Source organism: Zophobas morio, unplaced genomic scaffold, assembly GCF_036711695.1.
Source record: "Zophobas morio isolate AGI-343-1 ecotype UQ-CSIRO unplaced genomic scaffold, CSIRO_AGI_Zmor_V1 ptg000005l, whole genome shotgun sequence".
NCBI classification, from domain to species: Eukaryota; Metazoa; Arthropoda; class Insecta; order Coleoptera; family Tenebrionidae; genus Zophobas; species Zophobas morio.
In genome coordinates this window covers 17,031,285-17,057,798 of record NW_026972110.1, presented here as the reverse complement: position 1 = coordinate 17,057,798, position 26,514 = coordinate 17,031,285, and the positions used below count along the sequence as shown (strand labels likewise).

The 26,514-nt window shown below is 32.5% G+C and overlaps 1 protein-coding gene across 1 annotated transcript in view; it reads right to left on the bottom strand.

Moving 5' to 3' along the window:
• Window positions 1-26,514, bottom strand: part of LOC135122889 (uncharacterized protein PF3D7_1120600) — a 277,829-nt gene that overhangs the window by 184,631 nt on the left and 66,684 nt on the right. The window contains exon 2 of the mRNA XM_064047371.1: window positions 5,832-5,899. The gene's annotated coding sequence lies outside the window, so the exon portion shown is untranslated. The remainder of the gene's footprint in view (window positions 1-5,831; window positions 5,900-26,514) is intronic.

The window sequence follows — 26,514 nt, the reverse complement described above, 5'->3', positions numbered from 1 at the left end:
TTATGTAGACCTTAAAAAATTAGTACACGAGGTGTTCAAAAGGTCAAAAAAGGATAGACGGAATCCGCAGTCATAATTTAGCAAAGCGTTGATTAAGATGCTATAACATCTTCAAAATTTTTAAGTGGTGCTAAATTTCACCGAATTGACTATTTCCTAAAACATTTGCTGTTCGTCAGGGTTTCAGCTTTTGGTTTTCTATGTACTTTTTATTTATCAGTGACATAATTGAAGTAATTGTAATGAAAAACTACGTGTGTTGAAGATTCTGAAGTGTGTATATTGATTTAGTTCCACATTAGGTTGCGAAAAATTTCAAACAGATCTGTGGAAAATGTTGCCAATCTGTGAATGTTACGGTGTAGAATAGAGATTTGGTTTAATGTCTTTAAGGAAATATTTCTTGAGATCGATTATTAATTTAGTAAGCAAATTGTCAGTGTTTTGGAATCCTTATTTTCCGACAATGAAAATCCCGCATTTTTAGTCAATTTTTCACCATTTGATTACTCCGAACCAACATGCCAAAATTTTCGTTGAGATTTTTTCTATTTAGTTCTGTTTTTGACTAATTATTTCTGATTTTCTTTTAGGTTTGGTTAAATTGAAAAGATACTGAAAACTGAATACCTGGCTGTCATTTCATTAATAGAAATTGATTTTTACCTCTCGGGCGTAAGCTAACGAAGTAGGATTGATCGAACGAATAGCTAATTTCATGTTTTCTCGACATTTCCTGACCCCTAAAATAAGGAAACATCTCGTTTCCATCAGTTTCTCGTCTGTCAGATGTCTGTGTCCCAAACTACCAAACCGATTGTCTAATCATTCCCACAACAACGTGATGACGTCACTTTAAAATAGTATATATTATATAGATTTTCAGAAAAAAAGTTATAATTGTACAACAACACTGTACAATTAATTCTGAAAGTGTCAAATCGAATTCTTGCAAACGTTTTAAGGTTATAGTCATCATGTTGAAGTGATTTCAACATTTTGCTAAATAAATCGTATAGAAATTGTACAGAATATTACAGAAAATGACACAAAAGATTAATGAAAAAGTCATTTTATTTTATCGACAAGAACGATTCCTTCCATTTTTTCGAAAATTTGGTAATAAATTTTGTTATTATTGGTTCTAAACTGCACCTATCAAAATTGATATTACGTTTGACTACAAAATGTTTTTGACGTCATCACAAAATTTTGCAAGGAAACACTGAATTGAAATGGACAGATAACATGCTTCCATACCTTTACTTTAACATTACACATATATTTTTATTTTAACTATCGTAAAAAAAATAAAATTGGCATAAGCAATTCTATTAAATAGTTTATAAATAAAATTGGATACACAGTGTTTATCAAAAATTAAAAAATATGAAAGATATTTCCGTTGTTTTCAAGTAGAACACCCTGTATTTTATTGCGTTTTCTTGTTTTTTATTTTCTTTTTTTTGTGAAGTATGTTCTATGTCTAAAAATTAAAATTGTTTTGTTACTTTTTACTTTTTTTAAGAGACAAGCCCACATATCGAAACAAAAAATTAAGTAAGGTGCAGCAATGAAATATAGGGTGTCAGTTCTATTTGAAATAACTGATATATCCATTTTAGAAATTGTAATGTTTTAATTGATACAGACAAAGTACCTTTGCTTATCTCTCCATAAAATATACATTATAAAATTCAAAGACGAAAAATTAAAAAAAAAAAATTGGAAAAACGTGGCAATATCACATCAAAATTCCAAAAACAAACCACGATTATAAAGCCTACGACGAGACGAATCACAGAATATTAAGATATATAGCGTATTCAATTTAAAAAAATGGCCGAAGGTCATTTCAACAGAATTTCTCTCGCCGTTGAAGTATAATCCGACATATTCCGCTTCTTTAAAAAATTATAAAATTTGATTTTGCGATTTTCGTTTTTCTATAGAGTAAAAACCAGCGCCAGATAAATAACGGGATAAAATGTCTTCTCACCACTAATAACAAGCTTACTTTAAGTGTTTATGTTTATACATTGAAATAATGTCGCGTAGAAATTAGTTTGATTTGAATGAGTTTGTCTCTCAAAACACAGGACTAATTAAAATTATTAATTAAACCACAATAGAACAATATGTCATTTTGATCAATATTATAATTCTTGTTTTATCATTAATAAATACACCAGTGGGCGTATTTTCTATTTTCAAGAAAATAGGGTGACTCGTTCTTAATTTGATCAATAAACAATTGTGTGATGACGTGATTAACATAGATTACATAGATAGTACTAGTAGTCATGGTTCATTACTCACGCAAGATAAAAACAAGAGAGAAAAAAAAGAAACTTCCAAGTTTGGCATCGAACTTGTGACCGCAGGTCGATGTTCTCTACGATAACAGGTCTACTACGGCTTATATCCCGTATTGGTACTAAAATGTTAGTATGATTTGCAAATGTTTTAGCGAAAATTTGGACTTTTATGGAAAAAAGGCAAAAAAGTTGTATAATATTTAAATTATTTTACAAAAGAATTCTTTGTGATGATGTCATCAAATTGTCGGTCCAGTAGTCTCGGAGATTACGTGTATAATAAAAATCGACACAGACGCCAGATAGACAGACAGACGCAAATGGGAAATCACTTTTTCCGTTCTATAGTAAGTGGTCATGAAACGTCCAGAAAACATGATACTGGCAAGTCGCCCGTGGACTCGATTACTATACTTCCTTAGCTTAAGCTCGGGAGGTAAAAAAGTAAATAGTGTGTTAACTATCCAAAACAAAACATTTTGGACAGTTGAGAATATTTTTAGATTATGGAACTCAAGAAACCATACGACTCTTCTTTTCTATCTCTAACAATTAATGAGATATCAAGGGCCGCGCGCTTAGTGACTCACGCTATATGTTGTAATCGAATCCGTCGATCAACTCTCTACTTTTACGTTTTCTAGACCTTTCATGACCCCTACAGTACGAAGAAATAAGTCTCCCGCTTCGGTCTGTCTGTCTGTCCGGATTTTTATTAGACAGATAATCTTCGAAATTACTGGACCGATTGTTGTCAAACCACATGAATATCATGTGAATGGTAAAACGCTAACCAAACTTTATCTAATCATCCCCACCAATAATGTGAAGACGTCACTTCAAAATTGTACACAGTAAATGGATTTTAAATTATATAAAATAACATAGTCCAGAGTTCTACACATGTTGTTTATGGCTTTGTGTTTTTACCCGAAATGTCCAGATTTTTGAAAAAAAAAAAATCAAAACTATAAAACAACATTTTGGAATTTAATTTTGAATCTGCAAAACTGAGTATTTTGAAATGTTGCAAATATTTTAAAATTATGATGAGCATAATAAATTTTTATTCAAAATATATATATTTGCTTATCCCCTCCAAAAAATTGATGACGTCAGTTCAAAATTTTGCTCAATAAATCCTAAGATAAGATAAGATCAGATAGGATTTTTGTTCCTGCTAAAATACTTATAAAAAATATTTACACAAGTCATTTCATGTGTCAAGACAGATACACAACTTAACATAACAAAATAAAAAAATACATGGTTACAAAGGTAATACGTAACTTGAGAAATAGACAACTATCTCATTTAAAACTTATAGTTTTTAAATATTCATCTACATTATAAAAGGCATTTTCAATTCGATGTGTTTTAATACTTTTTAAAAACAACTTAGGGCTAAGATTCCTGATATATTGTTTGGTATTACATTGTAAAATTTAATGCAGCAGTAATTAAAGCCCAGTCTAGATTTGGTAAGTCTAATAAGACCACGTAGATAAATGTTATTTCCTCTTGTAGAGTAATTGTGATAGGAATTTAATGTTCTAAATTTCTTACGGGTTTTTACAAAATACTCTAAGCATTTGTATGTATATGAACAAACAGGGTATAATCAGGAGATTCATGATTTAAAATGTTCTTTACGGTCGTCACGATATCTCAGGTTTGACATAATTTTAATTGCCCTTCGCTGGAGTCTGAATACACGCTCTGATAGTCCTGTATGTCTCCCAAGGATTATCGAATATTCCACACGTGCTTGGAAGGTCGCGAAATACGCAATTTTTATGACGTCTATGGATAGACAGAGCGTTAGATCACGTAGCAAATAGATGTTTTTACATAATTTCTTGCATAGATCACCAATTTGGTGTCTTTGTCTTTATTGAGATGCAGTTTATTTGCCTCCATCCATTCCTCAATTCTTTTGTATGACGAGCAGATCAGTTCTTGTAGTTTATTTAGATCTGAGTTAGCCTGCCTCACTGTGGTGTCGTCTGCATATAAAGTTTGTTCATTGTAAGAGTTCTATATGGAAGGTCATTTATTTACAGCAAAAATAACAACGGATCTAGAATGGATCCTTGCGGGACCCCATGTCGAACTGTTAATGATTGGGAAAGAATGCCATTTAGGTTGACCCTTTGTGTGCGATCATGTGATAAGAGTTTATCAGCGTAATAGTATTGAAATCATTATCAGAAAGACTATCAGTAATGATGGTTATAAAGTCTAAAAAGTTCTCATCTACATGTGTGTTTGAGTCAAAATCCTAGGAAATATTTTCCATTAGATTATAAAAGACAATTTTATCATAATTAGTTATAGGCCTAACAATTCTACTAGTACATAATTTATTTTTTACTATACATGGTTGACTTGACTTGACCTGACCTAACCTGACCTGACCTGACCTGACTTGACCGTTCTTTACTTTCATACAACCTTTAGTACACCCCTTTCATTTTTCGTGAATGGTCTCTAGTTAGTGGAGTATTGATAGATTTTGACTCTGGTGCGTGGTGAAATTTCAGCATTTTATCTTCGTAAATAAGAAAGTTAAAGGAGAGATATTTTTCAAGAGAAATACCCTGCAGTTAATGTACATTTTTTAAAGAGTTGTGGAAAAAAGCACAATCTTTATCAAAGTTCAGATACAGAAGCTGTGAAAGACAATAGAAGATTTTGACTGCTAGTTTTGTCTGTGATGGTTAATCTTCACAGAACTCATTGTTAGAAATATTTGTCACAAATGAGTACTGCGTCATTCTGCTGATATAATAATATTTTAAGAAAAATGTAAATTTCCACATGAGCCGTCTGGCTCCTTTACAATTCTCGCTAATTACGACCCAGCCGAACAATAACATAAATCTTGTATGAGACGCGACAGCCACTAGTGCAAACAATAAAGTCAGTTTTCCTCTTTCCATGTAATTAGGCCTTAGATGCGACAAACGCGAGCGAACCAAAAAGGCGTCTTCAGCCGTGCGAAAGGAAATGAATAATTCTAGGTGCGCCAGTTAGCGTTCCTGATTTGATTTTTACGAGCGACGCAGGTGCTGTTACTTTGTTTCCATCGTAAAGTTTTGCATTTTGTGATACATAGGGCTACGTACACTGCATGAACCCCGTATCGATACATTTGATTTATAGTTTTACGAGTTCACTTTACATTTTTCAGCCGGAGCGTATACCTATTTCAAGAAATAACAGTAATAGCGACCTGGCGGAAGGCGACCGCTCCACTCGGGACGGACATATTTTTTACGCAACTCCCGAATGTTCGATGATTACGTTTTATGTGCCGGTACTATTATTGGGGGTCCAAAATTTGCTATTCTACGGTTTTACGACGGCTACCATTAATATTCCGGAAGGGCGCTCGTCTAACAAAACAGTCCATGCAAAGTAAGGTCTGAGTAAAAATTAAATTAGGCTCAGCATAGTGCTGCAAACGGATAATGTTATAAAGATAATTTCAAAGGTGGAATGCTTGCTTACCTTACACCCTTGCGATGAGCTTAATCCCGGTGAAGGCCAGCACTCTTCTCTTTGGCGACTTTGATATCCTGTAAACAAAACTTCAGCTATAATACTGATAATCAGGGCGGGCTTCAGACGTTTTTTATTTTTTACTTCCGGATCGTAGCTAATTACATGTTCTTGACATATCATAACTATTAGAATATGAAAAAGTAGATCCCCTTTTAGTATATCTATGATCTGTCTGTTGTTTGCTGACAATCTTTTTTTTCTTACATTGTCACTGGTATAATTTATATCTACTATTTTTCTAAAAAATTGAACGGCTTAATTTTTCTTGTAAACTTCTCTCGATTTTGAAATTAATTTAAAAAAAATCGAAAATGTTTTGTTTTCTGATAATGTCTTTAATATAAAATAATATTCTGTTTTTTCGTACTCTAGGGGTCACGAAACGTCGAGGAAACATAAAAGTAGCCAATCGTCCAATGGACTGGAAGTAAAAACAATTAAAACAATTCTTAGTCATAAAAATTCTCTTAGACTATATGCTGTTAAAATAACGAATGAAATATACCCCTGGGTTCCCAGCTGCGGCTCTGGAGCGTTCGTGTTTACCGCCTAAAGCCGGTCCTGCTGATAATTAAATTAATAATGATCACCCTGAATAAGTGTTTTCCGCCAGAGCAGGGATAGAGCGCATCCCTCGTTACAAAACACAAATTTAATTAATGGATTGTAAAATATTTCATTGCGTCGTTGAAAGAAAACGCTTCATTTGTTCCGTACAACGATACGAACGAAATTTTTATTATCTGGTTGGCAGCAGTGCGAAACCTTACAGCAGTTCGAATTGTTATTGCAGGCGAGTTTGCGTGGATGCAGTACTAATAAAGTACTTATTTAAACAACAAGGGGTTGTGAGTAGAAGTTAAACTGTGCCTAAACCCTAGGTTGGTGGTGTCCCTGTAATTAACAATTAGGCTTGTTCTACTCTACTAACTGTCTCAACTCCATACTGTAGCTTAAATAAATTACTTAATTTGCTTGATAATACCAGCCTATGTTTCAGAGCGTTAATGGGAAATTTTATGTTCTAATCCGTAAATTTTTAGCAAAGTTTTTCTCGACGAATGCACAGATTATTTATTTCTCGCTAAACCTTTTTTTATTTATCAAATATTAGAAAAAAAAGCAAAAAAAAAAAAGAAAAATGTTTCAATCGCATTGCAGGCACATGAATACAAACAGCGGTATTTATTTGTTGGTTTGGTCTAGATAATGCCGACATGGTTGGCGAAATGCGTCGGCAAATATTTTGTTTTCGGTGTTGTGGGGATAAACGTTATATTACCGTTACACTATAATAATTAAAACGTTGCAGTGTCAATTAAAATTGTAATTAACATGAAAAATAACAATAGAATGTACATAGGAATGTAAACTTAACAAAATAAAACAGCGACATGCAAAACTGGAAATTAATGTTTTGTTTCCATTAAGGCAATAGTGCATAAACAGAATGTTTTATTTTGAAATTAAATGTCCATAACGGTTTGTACAACGACAATTTAAACCGTGGGTAATATATTTTTGTAAATAGGATATCGATTTTTAAACTGCAAGTGGGTCAGACGTAATTTCGTATTTACACATATAGGTATATTTTTAATAATAATAATAATAATAGTTATGAACAACTATCCTATGTCATATTATTTTAGTATGTTGTTTATCTTCTTGTAATTGAGAAGTTTTATAAAAAATTAGAGAAATATTGCTAAGTTTTTTGCTTTTCGTGGATTTCCAAAAGCCATGTAAATTACTTCTAAATTCAAAAAGTTTTATTACCGTCTATAATTAGTTCTATAAAACACGTTATTTTCAAATGGATTTTTTTACACTTTTTAAACAAAAATGTGAACTTTTCTTGTGTTTATGTTAGCATAACGGAAGTAATTGTGTGACAGATATGTTAATCGTGACATGCAAGGTTATGTTTTGGATACAATCTGCAAATTGAAAACGTCAACAATCTGTCAATCTTGACAGTTGACAACCGGAAATGATAGAAAATATCGTGATACCAATTTCAACTAAAAATCCAGGATTGCCAACAGACTCATCGCATTTCTGATCACGCGGTCTTCCCTCACCCATGAAAAACGATAAAACAAATTCATTTTCTTTGACGATTTTTAAAAATTATTTTGGGAATTTTATTTTTCATGATTCCCCGTACAAGTTAAAGTAAAGAAGCATGTTATGCATTATTTCACGTGAGTTTTTCTTAACAAGACCCTATTTTTTCATCATATAGGGGTCATTAAACATAGAGAAACCACGAAAGTAGCATGGATCCTAGCTTACCCTAGAGAAGTAAAATCTGGAATAAAGAAATGTTCCATATTTATATCAAACATTTTTTAAAAAGTTCGGAAATTGTCGAAATTGTTCTGATATTTTACTTCCCGAACGTAAAGTAGGGAAGAATTGTGATAAGGTCCATCCCGCGAGTGGCTACTTTTGTGGTCTCCCGTTTTCGTCTGTCTGTCGCCTGTGTACATAGATACTCTCCGAAACTACGGGACCGATTGTTGTCAAATTTTATATGTACTTTAGGAATATCATGTAGACGATAGAACGCTAACCAACAGTGGTCTGAACATTTCCACCAACAATTTGATGACTACTTGTAAACTTGTGATTTATGAATCCGTCTTGATTTTTTTATCCTATACATCCACATTTTTGTAAAAAAATATCAAAATTGGATAATAACATTTTACAATTCGAATTAAAGGCTGCAAAATCAAATGCTCTAAAATCTGCGTATATTTCAAAGTTATTGTAAGCATAGTAAATCGCTAATTAAAATTTATCTGTTTACCCTTCACAAAAACTTGATGTTGTCATTTTAAAATTTTCTAATAAAATGTCCAAAATAGTATGAATTTGTATTTCTGCATTTATTTTTTTTAATTTAGAAACGAAGAACCGTTTACCTCGTTTTCCCGAAAATTTGGGAATACAGTACTGTTAATATTAATGTTATACTTCACTTATTTAAATTGATGCTAAAGTAATGATGCCGTCATTACAAAATTTTGCTGAATAAATCCTCTCTGAAATATATAAAATATTATTACTTGTGGTTTATCAGTGCACTCATACTTTTTAGAATTATTTATACAGGATGACTCAAATAAATTAATGAATGAGGTTGTTTATTGTTGTGGTGACCGAATTTGAATTAAAATTTCGCGCTGAAAAAAATTTACAGCCGTGCGAAATCGCATTTGAATAATTTGAATTTGAAAAAAAAATCAGTTAAGAAAAAATCGTTAAACATAGGCAACCATGTGCACGTTTAGTTCTTTTCTGGTAGTTGGTAGCTCTCCTGGGAAATTTCTGTTGAGAGGATTGGTAGAAGTTGATTTAGTGGCTAGAGGGTTGAGAGACTTCATTTTCGGTTTGTTTGTTGTGAGTGCAACCACGTGGGTGAGTTAGCTAGGTTAAGTTTAGTTGGTTTGGTAGTTGATAAAAATAGGAAGCCTTTGTTTAACGAAATTTAATCGTAACGACGACGAAGCAGCAGTTTCCCCAACGCGCTTGGCTAATTTTCAACCGACACTAACACGTGTAAATTTAATTCATTGTTTGTAAATTCACAGTTCATGTTAAGATTTTAATCGTTAACTAGTTCTAACACCATTTAACGGTCCTGATGTTTGTTTAGATAAACTACTTGCTAGGACATTTCCTGAGATTCACTTAGTCAGGACTCATCGTTTGTTTACAAAATCGTGAATAAGCTTCTGGATGCTTACACTTAAGTGTTCTTCACACAAGATTTGCTTAGCTCTGCAATTTTTCACCTCATACAATTTTTTCTATCTCATAATTTTAGCCTCAGTAATTTTCTTTGTTGTATAATTTAAATTGAACGTAAATTTTCATGCGCTGCAGTTTCTAACCTCACGTAACTGTTTGTTTGCACAAGTTATATTTCACACCAGGGGTGAGATTTTTTTCTATAACGATAAAATATCGGGACCGATAAAATGTGGTCGTCTTTTTCTTTCGCATTTGAAATTTATATTTTCGTCTTTGTCATTTATCGCTTCGTTATCGCTTCGTATCGGTAGAAACAAAATCTGATGTCCCATCAATCTCAGATAAGAATTCCTTGCTGTTTAAAAATTTCACGAGAGTGTATGGCGAATTCAAATGTTGTTTATTGCTCTTTTTGAAACGCTAACACTTGTTCAGTTGTAGTATAATATCAGCGTTATATAAATTGAACATTTAAAATGGAACTGAGGTAAATAACACAATAACACTTGGCGGAAGCGGAGTGCGCGGTTCCTTGTCGAGTTGTCACAATTAGAATAGAAGTCAGGGGAACGGTTGGGATGACGTGACGCTGTCAGTTTATTTATAGCCGTGATTTCCAACCACAAGTTCGCGACCGTAAAGTTTGGAAAGTTTTTTTTTTTGTAGCTGAGCACTAAGAAGGTCTTCAACCTGCCCAACTTACCCGCAGCTTTTTTTGCCAGTGGAAGAATAATTAATTTTGTGTCCTCCATATATTAGTATTTTTCCAACCTTGGGGTACACCATTTGCATCTGAACGCATCCGACCCTACAATGTAGGATTCCATTTTGTTAGACGATCACAACCAAGGCCAAATTTTGACTTTTTCGCGGGCTTTCAATTTTTATTTTACATGTCAATTTAAGACGCGATGTTTGGGTTATCACATTGCAATGATTAGATCATAAACGACTCACTCCATTTTCCCGAAAATTTGAAAATACACCGTTATTTTATTATAATTATTAGTTATAATATTAGTATTACACTGCATTTATCAAAATCGAATCACATTTTGTAATGAAAAAACTCACTTGAAACAAACGCGTGGCACGCTTTTAGATTTACTTTATCATTATAGTTTACGAAATATCGTTGTACCCTATAAAATTTTATGGATAATAAAACCATATACATAGGGTACAACGATATTTCGTAAACTATACATACAAATCATCTTTATTTTAACTTAAAAGGGTTACCATAAAAAAATAAATTAGATTCGCAAAATCAAATCTTATCCTTTTTCGAACAATTTTGTGATATCACAGTTTTTCGTTTTTTCATTTTTTACTCACTTGAGATATACGCGTGTCATGCTCCTTTACGCGTGTTTCAGCAGTCCTCACATTATTTTAACTTATAGGAGGTATAATAATAAAAAAAATTGCAAAATGAAATTTTATTATTTTTCCAAGGATTTGTTGTACCATATTAGTTCTATACATAACGTTAGATTATTTTTTAAATTGTTTTTTAATTTTAATTCGTTTTTTGTAAATTCACAGTTCATGTTGAGATTTTAATCGTTCACTAGTTCTAACACCATTTAACGATCCTGATAATGTGAAAAAATGAAAGTATTTTTTGGAACGCTTATTAAACGGCCATTAAAAAATTAAGTTGGCGTTTAAGAAACGTTGTTTCAGTGACAATTGTTCATATTGTAAACGTTAAGATGTATCTCGTAACTGAGGGTTTTTCAAATTTTATTTCTAACATTTCGCCTTTCAATTTATATTTGTGAATGCTAGAACATACAAAATTTTGTTAGTTGATGAGAGTGTTCAAACAACAACCAGAGTTTTAATTTTACTAGTTCGACACCGGTATTTTAATTTGTGTTAAATTTGGCACTCTGCAGACTGTACAATAAGGCTGCTGTGAGTTGAATGAGACATATATGGCAGAAGCTAGTCATTACACACTGTCTAGTCACATTTCAGCTGCAAAATGAAATAATCCAAGATAGTTCATATCAGTATTTTATGTCAAGAAGTGTAAGATGTAATAATGCCGTCGTATACAGGAGCGAAAACTTTCCAGCTTAAAAAAAAGATAAATCTTCTGCAGCCATGGTAAGAGGTTATTTTTTCAGTTTCAGATTTATCTGCGTTTTTCATGATAGTTATGAACAGAAATAAATTACAGTCCGTCTCTGCAACATTTTAAATTGTATGTCTGTAGGTATAGAGTAAGTGATGAAAAATAAAAAAAATATATAAAATAATAAATAAGGTTTGATAATAAATAGTCACTACAAGGTTGTATACTGTAGACAAGTTGTAAACAAACTGAACGTGTATAATATTGGATTAAAAGTTTGTTTCCGGCCGAGCACCAAGCCGAAAAAATGTTTAAAAAGTTTTTTAAAATAAAATTCTCAAACATTTTACAACAAAAGGTGCGTAAACTTTTATATTTTGTTTAGTTGGTACTTTTACCAAATTGCCTTGCTGTGATAGTTACGAAAGTAATTTTTTTCCGTTTAAACTTTTTCTGCCAGAGTTTGGTTCTTGAATATCAAATATCATGGCATTATTAAATGGAACCCTACCTACCTACACTTTCTACACGGTATGCGTAAGCTCACAAGTTATGATAAAATAATAAACAAGCAAATTTCGATAAAGGCTTGTTTAACAATTCCTTGTAAACACAAACGTAGAAGTTATTTTTAGTTTCCAGGTTAGGTAAACAAAGTTAGTTGATGAAGTATTTATTACCATGAATTAAATGAGCAATTTAAACAAAAAACCATAAAGAAGCGCTTTGAGAAACGCTTTCCCGTGAGATAACTTACAGGCAAATTTAGGTGTGGCTGTGGAAACAAATTTGAAGTTAGGACGTCGTTCGGGGAAAGAAACGCGTAAAGGGCAAAAAAGGCCGAATAGAGAAATGCAATTACAGTGGGATAAATACAGACGAAACAATCAAGGAAATCTGGGGATCGTTGTCTTAGAAATTAAAGTTGCTGGATTATATTCAGTAGAAAACTATGACCCGATTTATAGAAAGCGAAGTTAAAGTTAATTCTCGACTAACTTTTAACTGAGGTCCGTTGCGAGGCAACGCGCATATTTTAACCAATCACGGGCTCATATTCCACATTTTAATTCTCTGTTAAACTAATCGAGGATTAAATATTTAACTCGCTGTTCTATAAACCGGCCCTTAAACTCGCAAATAATCGATTATGATCAGCCGATATTTTCTTGAGGCAAAGGAAAATGTAGAGGTATTTTTTTCTTGTTTTCAGACATTTGACGACATCCTGCAGGAGCAGAACAACACCAAAGACACGGAAGTTAGCAAAGCTACAACAATTAAACCTAAGCATTGTGGTTATATTGTTACGTTGTTCGGTGATTAAAAATCGGCGTAGGTAAAACGCAACAATTTATTTCTCAATAACTCAAATTTACACGACTGATTACACAGCGATTATGTACAAAATAATTCCGGCACAACTTGGCTGGACTGGCTGAATAATAATCGGTCCCGAAGGCGTCTATTTATAGCCATACTTCCCTTCTAGAAGTTCCACAGTCGAGGTCTTTCTGGATTGTCCATCGCGACTTCCAATTCCAGGCTTTTCTTTAGCGGACACCGTCCGACCGCAGTTACCGACGATGAGTCATCACCGCCATACATACTAGAACCCATAGGCGTCGTACTGAGGCGGCGTATGGGTTTCTTTCGTAACAATTTCATATCATATCATGATATCAATTAAATTAGTGGGTTTTTGCATGAACAGATATATTTTAATAGCGTAAGTGAAAGTAGTGAAATATTTTCATATTTAATGTTATGTTATTTTTTATCGTGGTTAAACGTAGCGAATATATTTTAGTTAATGAAGTGAAACATACCGCTCCGTTATGAGTAAATGCTGTTTCAGAATAAAGTGTCCTATAAATTATTCACTGCAAGCAGAAGTGTTGTGGTTTTTCTTTTAAGTCCGTCTAAGTATATAAAATTGCCTTTATTCTGCTTTTTAACTAGCTTATAATATACGGACGATCCAGCGCCATAACTCAGCGATTTTTTTTATTCTAAACTGGCTTTTGTATTAAGAGTGCCATAGATAATTTATGAGCAGTGCTGAGCTAAATACCCTATTAGGAAATGACTTAGTAAGTTATTTATGGAGAATTCTGCTGTCACTGCCTTGTAATTAACTAATTATACAGAAACGCGAGAGCTCGGGTAATTCGGGTATGCAGCAACCACATTTTCATTACGGCACAAAACCACCTCTTTGGAAATTATTAACATTCCTGCTCCTCATTGAAAAAGTAAACTTCGATCACTCAATGAAATTGGTTTCCACGTTGCAGAACACAATCCCTGCGATTCGTTATACCTATTATGAAAATTTCTACGAAACGCAGCAGTTTTTTCATATTTGGAAAATTTAATCCTAAATGTAAATCCTCACTCGAGGATAATAAGACGGGAACGCGATTATCCACGGTCTAAAGATTTCCATTATCGAAATACCGTGCATCTGCACTATGGGCGATTCTTGTCTTAGATAAATAACTGAAATTGGGCTTGCAAAATCCATTAGCGGGTCAAATGAACTACAAGCTTTGCCAGACAATTATAGCGCCACCACGGCAATAATAATAAATAGGCTATTATCTTTCAGGGATAAGCCATGCGCATAATAGCCTTTGCACTTCAACTTGCGCATTAAAACGGAGTTATCAGCGGGCCTGGCTCTACCTTAATATATGCATTGCACACACTTTTTGTTTCAGTGGCGAAGTTTGTGCTTGAAATATGACAACAAGTAACCGTCTCGTTTATACAGGGGCGTAATAAGCACATGCAACTTGTTTTGTTGAAAGGAGCTAATTAAGAATATAAAGCATTGTGTGGCCAACAGTCACAGGAAAAATCGCTTCTATGAATGCATACTTTGTTCTGCTCAAAGTAAAAAGCAAAACTGTGTGCGGTTGTTTGATAAAAGTTTTAATTCGACTCCGGCGCAAAATAAAAAAAATACAGTCTAATTTGCACTGAAAATGTTTCGTTGCACTGCATTTCAGGGTGGATTTAGTTAAAGAAAGTTTAATAATTGAAATATATAATTATTTCAGGAAAAACATATGGGTTAATATTATGTTAAAATTATAAATGAAAAAATGAATGTCTCAGATTATTTTATACCTAACAATAAAATACTTGAAGGTGAATATTTGTTAGGAATTTTTAAAAATTATTTTGGATGGTTGAATACACTTTAAAGCTTTTAACTAAAAGTTTTACGATACTTTGTACGCTCTGCAAATTTATTTAGTTTTGTATCATTTTTGCATAAATTGGTATACAAAAATTACAGGAAGTTTGTTATGTAATTTATAAAATTTAATAATAATAATTTATTATAACGAAACAAAAATATTAAAACATATCTATTCATCGTAAAGTTGCTTATATTGCAAAAAGGTTCTACTTCACTCAATGACTATTAATTTGTAGATTTAGTAGAATGTTTTTTAAATGCATGATGACTTCTTAACATGTAATAATTGAGAACAATCAATAAATCCATGCCACAATTTAGATAGTTTAAGCATAACTATTAAGAAGTATTTTATGATTAAACCTTTGACGTATAAAGCAATCTATTTAGAATCTAGAATCTTGGGGGCAGTGTTGGTTTGATTTTGAAAGAATTTAAAAGATTCTTGGGATGCCTGATGTAGTTTTAGAGACAATTTGAGAGAAACGTGGGTTACTTGGTATTTTATTTTTAACAGAATTTAAAAGAATCTCGGGGGCTTGTTTTTAAAAAATTTTGAAAGAAACTTGAGGGTCTCGATGTTCTATTTGAGAGTGAAATCTGTAAGAATCTTGAGGGCTCTCGGCGTATTCTGATTTTTAATTTGGAAGAATTTGAAAGAATCTGGAAGAATCCCGAAGAGTCTGGAAGAATCTGAAACGATCTGAAACCATCTGAAACGATCTGAAAGGATCTGTCAGAAATTGGTAAATATGAAAGAATCTGAAAGAATTTGAAAGTATTTTGGACGCCCCTCTTGTTTTGAGTGAACCCAACTTTAAAAGAATTTGAAAAAAGGAACTTGGGGCCTTGTTGGTTTGAATTTTGAAAAAATTTAAAAGAACTATAGCGAATTTGAAGGAATCATGGATTCCTTGGTATTTCATTTTTAAAAGAATTTAAAATGCTCTCGGCGGTCCCTGGTGCTCTGTTTTTAAAAGATTTTGAAAGAATCTCAAAGGTCTTTATATTCTATTTTAGAGCGAATTTGCAAGAAGGTTGAGGGCTCCTAGTGTGTTCTGATTTTGAAAGAATTTAAAAGAATCTGGAAAATCCTGAAAGAAACTGAAAGAATCTGAAAGGATTTGAAATTAAAGGATCTGAAAGTATCTCTAAGAATCTGGAAGAATCTGAAAGAGATTTGAAAAGATCTGAAAGGGTCTAAGGATATTTGAAAGGACTTGAAAGAATCTGAAACGACCTGAAAGGATCTGAAAGTTATGAAATGATTTCAGAAGTTCTGAAAGAAAATGTAAGAATCTGGAAGAATGTGGAATAATCTGAAAGATCTACAGATATTTGAAAGGATTAGAAAGAATCTGAAACGATTTGAAACATCTTGATGATCTGAAAGAATCCGTAAGAATCTGAAAGGATCTGGAAGGATCTGAAAGAATCTGAACGAGATTTGAAAGGATCTGAAAGAATTTGAAAGATATTTAAAACGATTTGAAGGGTTCTGAAAGGATTTGAAACGATCTGATAGATAGTTGAAAGGACTTGAAATGATCTGAAACCATCCGTAAAAATTTGAAAGAATCTGGAGGAATCTGAAATGATTTGAAAGGATCTGAGAGGACCTGAAAGGTTCTGAAAGAATCAAAAAGAATCTGAAAGAATATGAAAGAACCTAGGAGAACCTGAAGGAACCTGAAAGAATCTGAAAGAACCTGAAAGAATCTGAAAGAATCTGAAAGAATCTGAAAGAATCTGAAAGAATCTGAAAGAATCTGAAAGAATCTGAAAGAATCTGAAGGAATCTGAAAGAATCTGGAAGAATCTGTGGAATCTGAGAGAATTTGAAAGAATCTGAAAGAGTATTAAAGAATTTGAAAGAAGCTGAAAAGATCTGAAAGAATCTGAATGGATCTGAAAGGTAAAGGGGTCTGAAAGATATGTGAAATGATCTGAAATGATTTAGAAGGATCCTGAATAAGCTGAAAGGATCTGAAATGAAATGATCCGAAAGATTCTGAAAAAATCTGGAAGGACCTGAAAAGATCTGAAAGGAATTGAAAGGCTATGAAAGAGATTTGAAAGGATCTCAAAGGATCTGAAAGAATCTGAAAGAATTTGAAAGGATCTGAAAGGATATGAAGAATCCTGAAAAGATCTGAAAGGATTTGAAGGGTTCTGAAATAATTTAAAGGAATCTGAAAGATGTCTGAAAGAATCTAAAGGAATCAAAAATGTTTTCGAAGGATCTGAAGGGCCCTGAAGTGATCTAAAAGGATCTAAAAGACATTTGAAAGAATCTAAAAGGATCTAGAAGATATTTGAAAGGATCTGAAAAATACTTGAAAGGATCTGAAAGAATCTGAAAGATTCTGAAAGAGTTTGGAAGGACCTGAAAGATATTTCTGTGGCAAAAAGTCAAAAGGGGATAACTCGATTTTTGGCCAAAATGAGTTATTTATACCAATCGACAGCATTTTTAAAGCTCAGTAAACTGACAAAAGGGTATAACTCAGTTATTAAAACTAACAAAGTTTTTTTCTGCAAAAGGGAATATCTCAATAATTTATTTTAGACATAACGTTATAAGTAAAGATATTACAATTTTTGCTGACTAACACAACCGACAAAATGGTATATGTTCAGTTAAAAAAAATATTTATTTATATTGGGGTGGCAAAAGGAAATGTCTTCATATATACCGTCGTCTTTTGTAGGCTTCGATCCAACAAAAGGGACTATCTCGTGTTAAACCCTTATGTAAGTTTGACATTTACGTTTACTGAACTATAATAAGTTCAGATATGTCCTTTTGTCGGTTTTTATTTCTAGTTTTTCTTATTATTCGTAATTTTCCGGCACCTTCGAATAGTGCCGACAAAAAATGTTTATAAACAGAAGCACCCCATTCCGCTGCGGCATTCTTTTATGCGGTTTTGTCGGCGTCAATTCCTTAATTATAAAAACTGCAAAATGTTTACTAGCTATTTTGTTAGCGATCGGACGAAATTACTTATGCAGAAGTGTAATTTAGACGGTGGTAGGTAACAATAATTTTATTAGTGAAATTTTTGTAACCTAGATTTTAATAGGAGCAGTACCGCATAATAAACCTGAAAATAACAATAATTCTTGTCAGAAGAAACAAGAGTGGTCAACTAAGTTAGCTGGGTATAAAAACGATTTTTGGCCTGAATTTTTTCAACCTCTGGTCACAAATGAAACAGGCACTTCCTAGAATTATGTGCACGAATACAATCTCGCCACATTTGATAGTGAAAAAGAATTTGTTCATTTACAATGTGCTGATTATAACAATATTTCTAATACTACCACAATAACTGATAGTCAACTGAAACAATGCGACGATACCGATGGATTAATTACAATAGAATCAGAATTTGAAAAAGAAGAAAACAAGGCTTTAATGCAATTTATTGAAGATTCGGATGATAGTATCAAAGATCCTGATTATAAAGTGTCTGAAGAATCAGATGAAGAACTGGACAATAGAAATAAAGAAAATGAGGGAGAAATTCATAATAATGAAGGTGTTGCGAACAATATTAATCAAAATGACCAAGTAGAAGCCAGCAATAGTAGATCATGTAATGCAGCGTCCAGTGTGAGAAGAAAAGAGAGGTGTAGGACCATGAAACTAAAGCAAGAATGAAAAATTTGCAAGAATTCTGGAAAATCGTATCTAACATCTAAACAGAAACTCATTAAAGAACGAGAAATGAAACCACTAAAATCGAATTGTCGTAGAAAATGTCGAGAAAAACTAGATGATAATACTAGACTCAGTTTGTTTCACGACTATTGGAATATGGGGCATTATGATAGAAGAGTAGCTTACATTGCAAGCTTAATACAGCTACAAGAAAAAAAAGTCGTCACTCTAAAGTTAGCTAATAAAACCAAAAATAGAGAAAAAACATGTCTATACTTTTTAGAGATAAAAAATGAGAGAGTTCAAATCTGTAAAGAGTGTTTTTGTGCCACTTTTAACGAAACAAATAAATTCATTTCCACTGTAATTAAAAAAAAAGTTCTTTCAAAAAGTGGTATAATACAAAGTGATCAAAGAGGAAAACATGCGCCTAGCCACAAAATATCCGAGGAAAGATTACAGCTTGTAACTACTCATATAAATAAATTTCCAGTATACGAGAGCCACTACTCTAGAAGACATTCTGAAAAAAAATATTTGGCGTCTGATCTCACCAAAGCCAAAATGTACAACTTATATAGTGATGAGATGAAACAAATAGGCCAGAAGCCGGTGTCAATAACAGTGTACTCTGACGCAATTAACATGTTAAATTTGAAATTCAAGAAACCAAGCAACGATACCTGCAAAACATGTGACATGTTACAAATGAAGATTCAGTCGTGTTCAAATGAACAAGAGAAAAGGAGCCTTAAAGAAAACTTAGAAAGTCACCATATGGAGGCTGATGGTGCTTATAATGTAAAAAAAGAAGACAAAATATTGGCTCAAGATTCATCGGAACTAAAGGTATTAGTTTTTGATTTGCAACAAATTTTGCCAACACCGTACTTAACGACTGGTACTGTCTTTTACAAGCGGCAACTACACACTTACAATTTAACAGTTCATGACTGTACTAGTGGAAGATCGACGCATTTTATGTGGCATGAGGCTATTGCTGGTCGAGGTGCTAACGAAATAGCCTCATGTCTTTTTAAATATATTAAAAGTTTAGAAAATGTTGCTCATATTATTTGCTACAGCGATAAAGGTGGCGGACAAAATAAAAACTCTTATGTGACTGCTATGTTTAGCTATTTGATGTCAATTAATAATGATTTAAAAGTTCTGGATCATAAATTTTTAGTCCCTGGACACACACATATGGAGTGTGACTCTGATCATGCTACAATAGAAAAAGCAAAAAAAAGGAGTCCTTTTCACATCCATATACCAAGAGATTGGTATAATTTGGTGCGATTTGCTGGAAGTAAGCAGAATAAAAATGGAATACCACGATTTACTGTTGTAGAAATGCAAAAGGAAGACTTCTTCGATTTCTCACTACTTCTAAAGGGTCCACTAGTAAATAGAAAGCAGACAGAATCGAAAGAAAAACTTTCTTGGAGAGACATAAAATGGTTTAGGTACGAAAAAGATATTGGAATAGTGAAATTTAAAACTACTCTAGAAGATAAACAAAATTTAGAAGTACTGAACTTAAGAAGAAAATCTACAAAACCTATTAATAGCAAAGATATTTTGCTTAAAAATTTATATAATGGGGAGAGACCAATAGATAAAAAAAAGAAAGAAAATTTACTGGAGCTATTGGAACTTATTGACGAAAGTGCAAAACCTTTTTACAAAAATTTGAAGGTCTCAGAAGAACATAACAGAGACGTAGATCCAGATATTGACGCTTATTTTAGCGATGAAGAATTTTAATTTAAATTATTTTAACTTTAAATTCTCGTTTTCTACTACTTTCATTATTAATAATATTGTTGTTTGTTTATTTGTTTAATTTATTACGTTACAATTTTTTTTGTTATTTTTTAGTAGTATTAAAAAAATCTGTTTACTTACCCAAAAATATTTTGAAAATAAAATGAATATTGTACTAAAAATTTTACCATGCATTCTTTTTCCATTTCACTTAAATATAGGCTATTCTTTTTTAATCCATTTTTTAGTGTAAATTTGATTTTGTTAAGCATACTGTTATGGGTTGTCAACTCAGATTTACACTTCAAAATGGATTTAAAAAACAGATTGTACATGATATTGTTATTAGTAATAATTTTATTATTAACGTATTAAGAGGGGTGACATATTAAACAAAATTATTATTTTAATAAAAAAAAACGCTGCACTGTTTATTAATTAATGCATATGTCGAGTTATGAAGTTTATACAATAATAATGAGACGAACTTCAATTTAACAAAAAGGAATAAATAAACTTATTACTTATTTGTCATTACATTCTGTGGGATCATCTAGAGATATACCCTTTTGTCAGTATCATATCCGGTTAATGTTTAGTTATAAGTAATTATTTTAACAAAAAACTAATACTAATTCAATAACTTCTGTAAGACAGTAAAATTATTCTATGTAATATACAAAAATGAAAAAATTGAGTTCTAATAACTATTTAAAATTATAATACTCGAAAATTTCAAAGGCGTTAGTTTTTAAGCTCTCCTGTAAAATGCAGTTTTCAGAGTTATCCCCTTTTGACTTTTTGCCACAGATTTGAAAGGATTTAAATGGATCTAAAATGATCTCAAAGAATCCGTAAGAACCTCAAAGAATCTGAAAGAATCGGAAGAGATCTGCACGGATGTGGAATGTTCTGAAAGAATCTGGGAGGATCTGAAAAGATTTGAAAAAATCTGAAAAGATCAGAGAGGAACTGGAAGATATTTGGAAAGATCTCAAATATATCTGAAGGGATTTGAAAGAATTTGGAAGGATCTGAAAGTATCTGAAATGATCTGAAACGATTTGAAGGGATTTGAAAGAATTTCAAAGAATTTCAAAGAATTTCAATGAATCTGAAAGAATCTGAAAAAATCTGAAAGGATCTGAACGGATCTGAAAGTATCTGAAAGGATCTGAAAGAATCTTAAAGGACCTGAAAGGTTTTGAAAGGATCTGAAAGATCTTTCAAACGATTTCAAACAATCGGAAAGATATTTGAGGGGATCTGAATGAATTTGAAAGGATTTCAAAGGATCTGAAAGAATCTGAAAGGATTTGAAAGAATCTGAATGGATCTGAAGGGTTTTGAAAGAATATGAAACGATCTGAAAAGATCTGAAATGTCCTGAAAGGATCTGAAGGGATCAAACAGACATTTGAAAGAATCTGGAAGAATCTGATACAATCTGAAAGAATGTGAAAAGTTCTGAAAAGATCTGAAAAGTTCTGAAAGAATTTGAAGAGATCTGAAAGATATTTGAAGCAATCTGAAAGAATAAAAGTGGTTTGAAAGGATCTGAAAAAATCAAAGATCTTTCGGAAACATCTGAAGGGCCTTGAAAAGATCTGAAAGGATCAAACAGACATTTGAAAGAATCTGGAAGAATCTGATACAATCTGAAAGGATGTGAAAAGTTCTGAAAAGATCTGAAAAGTTCTGAAAGAATTTGAAGAGATCTGAAAGATATTTGAAGCAATCTGAAAGAATAAAAGTGGTTTGAAAAGATCTGAAGGGTTCTGAAAAGATACGAAAGATATTTGAAAGAATTTGAAAGAATCTGAAAGAATCTAAAAGAATCTGAAGGGATTTGAAATGACCTGAAAAATATTTGAAAGAATTTGGAAGAATTTGAAAGAATCTGAAAGAATTTGAAAGGATTTGAAAGGACCTGAAAAATATGTGAAAGGATCCAAAAATATCTGAAATAATCTCAAATAATCCGTAAGAACCTGAAAGAATCTGAAAGGATCTGAACGGATCTGAAAGGATCTGCAAAGAGCTGAAAGAAAATGAAAGGAGCTGAAAGAAAATGAAAGGGTCTGAACGAATTTGAAAGGATCTGAGAGAAACTGAAAGAATCTGAACGAATCTGAACGAATCTGAAAAAATCTGAAAGATTTTGAAAGAATCGGAAAGAATCCAAAAGAATCCGAAAGAATCCGAAAGGATCCAAAAGAATCCGAAAAAATCCGAAAGAATGCGTAAGAATCCGCAAGAATCCGAAAGAATCTGAAAAAATCTGCAAGAATCCGAAAGGATCTGCAAGAATCTGAAAGAATCTGCAAGAATCTGAAAGATATTTGAAAGGATCTGAAGGATATTTGAAAGGATTTGAAAGAATCTGAAAGTTATTTGACGAAATTTGAAAGGATCTGAAACGATCTGAAGAGTTTTAAAAGAATCTGAAGGATTTTGGAGGATTTGAATAGATCTGAAAGATCTTTGAAAGATTCTGGGAGGATTTGAATGGATCTGAAATATCTTTGAAAGATTCTGAAAGGATCAAAAATAATTTGAAGGGATCTGAAGGGTTCTGAAAGGATCGAAAAAGATTTAAAAGGATTTGAAAGGATATGAAAGAGATTAGAAAGGATCTGAAAGAATTCAAAAGGATTTAAAAGGATGTGAAAGGATCTAAAAGCTGCTGAAAGGACCTGAAAGGATCTGCAAAGATCTGGAAGGATCTGAAAAGATCTGAAAGGAACTGAAAGTTATTTGAAGGGAATTGATAGAATCTGGAAGGATCTGAAAGGATCTTACATGATCTGAAACAATCTGAAAGAATCTAAAAAAATCTGAAAGGATCGGAAAGGATCTGAAAGAATCTAAAAGTATCTGAAATGATCTGAAACATATTTGAAAGGATCTATAATATATTTGAAAAAGTCTGAAAGATTTTTGAAAGGATTTGAAGGGATCTGAAAGATATTTCAAAGGATCTAAAATCATTATTTTTAAATTAATTTGAAATATAGAAATACAGTTTTTTCAAATATTCTTTGAATCCTCGCAAGCAAACTTTTAGATGACTGTAAATTGGAGGCGCAACAATTAGAGCATATTCCAGAACATTTTCGAAATAGATAACATATGAGATGTATACAATTTTAAAAACGTTTGAATTATGAAAAAAAATTGCTACAAATTCTGAACAAGAGTGCCAACATTCCTGTAGTGAATAGTAACGGGCCTAATGTTGTCCCCTGAGATATTCCGGAAGTTATGGAATTAGAATTAGAGATAAAACCGTTTACTTTTACTTTAAGCCTGCCTTCTAGATAAATATGAAGAAATGAAATTTAATGAGAGGGTGCTGGGGGCATCTAATTTTTTCAATAATTAATGATGTTGGACATAGCCAAAACTTTGACAAAATCAAAATCGACTACGTCAACTTTCCTGTGATTAACTGATTATCAATAACCTCAGATATAAACTGGTATAAGTGGATTATTAAACGATCAAAGAGCATTCACTCTGCACATTTCAAGTGAGATTTACTTATAAATATTTTAAGATAAGATAATATATTTTTTATAAAACATGAGCAGATACATTTTACTCACCGAGCGTAAACTAAGGAAGTATTAAAATAGGCTACTTTCATGTTTTCTTGACGCTTCATGATCTATGAAACAATATACTAATGTATTTGTGCTTTATGAATTTGCCTTGATTGTTTATCTAACCATTAGGGAAACACATATCAGTGGCGGATTCACTCGTTGCTAATAACGCGAAAAATTGGTGTCTTGAATAATCACGAGTTTGAGAAACACAACCCCATGAACCTCGACGATCAGTTGATTAGTTAATATTTTGTCTATTTAAATTCATCTAAATACTTATTATGTTCATGACCTTAAGTGTCTAAAAATGTTTATGTCTGTACAAATTAGAAAAAAAAATTAAAATAATGATTTTAAATTTTAACATTGTGAATGAACGAATAACAAAATTAACACTGTAATATTGACACTAAAACAACGAACAAACGTTTACACTGGATTTAATTTTCGACATAATCGTTAAACTCACAAAAACAAATTAATACCCTGAAGGAAATTTCATCAAAAAACAAAAGTCGAAACCTTTCACCATTCCGAATTATCCAAAATAAAGTTAACATCTTTAAGCCCCGAATATCTGAGACATTCACCTTTCCCTCTTCACCCACTAAACAATTCTCCTCTTCTTTTTTCAATTAATTCGTTCTCGCGATGAACAGAAACCACGGCTCTTGGATATTTGTTTTCGCAAGATTGAATTGGATTGTGTTGCGTTGTATTCCAAGTCCGTGGGGGCGTAATCATCCTAATTATTTTAAAAATTCGCGAGACAATGGGTGTCTTGAATAATCACCAATTTGAGAACAAAGCCCCACAACTCGTCTGTCAGTTGATTAGTTAATGTTGTGTTTGTGACAAAAACCAACATTAGGAGTCCCGAAAAGACAATGCTTTAAAAAATTTATTGGAATTGACAAATTATGCGCTCGACGCTCTGATGTCACAATCCAATTAAACTGTTATCTGCATAATAATAAAAGCGGTATTGTCGTTTTTCTCCTACGTGCTTTAATTTATTATTCGCCCTTCTGTTCCTGTTAAGCGTCGTTTCTGTAGTTGACGCGGTGTGTTGGAGAAAATATGCATTGTGCTCGATTCGAATGGTAGGTGTTTTCGGAACGTATGCAACCTAGTTTTTTGTGATAATGAAATAATTATGGATGGTTTACTTTTATAATTGAAAATGGGCTATGATTGACGCAAAATGTTCAATTTCAGGAGCGCGGAATGAAATACAAATATATGAAATAGATCGCTCATATGTGGCAGGTAATTTTAACCGACAAGGTTTTGAGCAAACAGCAGTTTTTCATCTAGAGTTATATTATAACAATAATAATATTTATATCATCGATAAAATTGGACTCGAAGGGTACGTCTTTATGTGACACTTGTAATGAAGATTTAGATAACTCTGTGTATATGATACACGTTTGAAAAAATTTTCAAATGCACTTCCTCTGTTCAGTAAATATTTTAGAGCAGCCGATCCTAAATTCAAATTGGAAACGACATAAAACATTCTGTTTTCTCGCAAACACAGCGCGTTTTCCTCCTTTCATCCTGCGTTCGTGTTAGACGAGAAAATATGCGTTATCAATTTCACCCTAACCACGACAGAATTGAAGTGGATGAGAATCCCGAAAATTTCTAAAAAATTAGCTCTTGTTCCTCTTTCAGAATGATTGCAGGCCGGGTCTTGGGTGAGGTTTTTAAAATGCAATATACTCCCTTTATCCTCCTTTTCGGGGATTCGATTTTGAGGAAAATGATGGAACATCCCGGCTATTTCTAACTTTGTTGAAGACACACTTGATGCGGTGTTGTTCAAAAAGTTTCCAATTACTTCCAACAATAAGTTATTTGGGGAGTGTAGCTTATTTGACAAAGAAAGATAAAGCAAGGCGTTCAATTGAAACGATTTCAGAAATGAAGTTAATGATCCTGCTAACACTTTGAGACGTTTCTCTTGTCACTCACACTCTGCACCCTCGTCCACCACTCCCATCAAATAAATGATACCGACAGCTACTAAAATGCGGGTTTTCACATCGGGACATTTGGGAACTAGCCGAAGTTCGGTTGGTTTGTTTTCAGAAGTACACTACGAACACCTTGTTTGTTTTGTGAAATAATTTGGGATGATAATTGAACTAAGAAAAAAAGTATAAAAAATTCGTTTTGTAAGGTTATTTTCACATTCACACTCGTTCTTTGTAAAAATTAGCCGCAAGCGACTCGTTTTATGAACTGGAACTCATGTTATCAGAATGGACCTTGTAAAATATGTTTTTCAATATATTACTATTTCGAAATTGACCTGCAGTTAATTGTCACTTTAATTAAGTTGTACTTTACGCGTTAAAGACTCGTCAACAACGCAATTTACTCTTCTTCTTTCAGTGATTGTGTTAAATTCACCTTGTTTGTAATGTATTTGCGTCAACTGAGTTTACTGAATAGATATATTACTTACATTACGAACACGAAGCAACAGGTTATGAATTTTTAAAGTAATA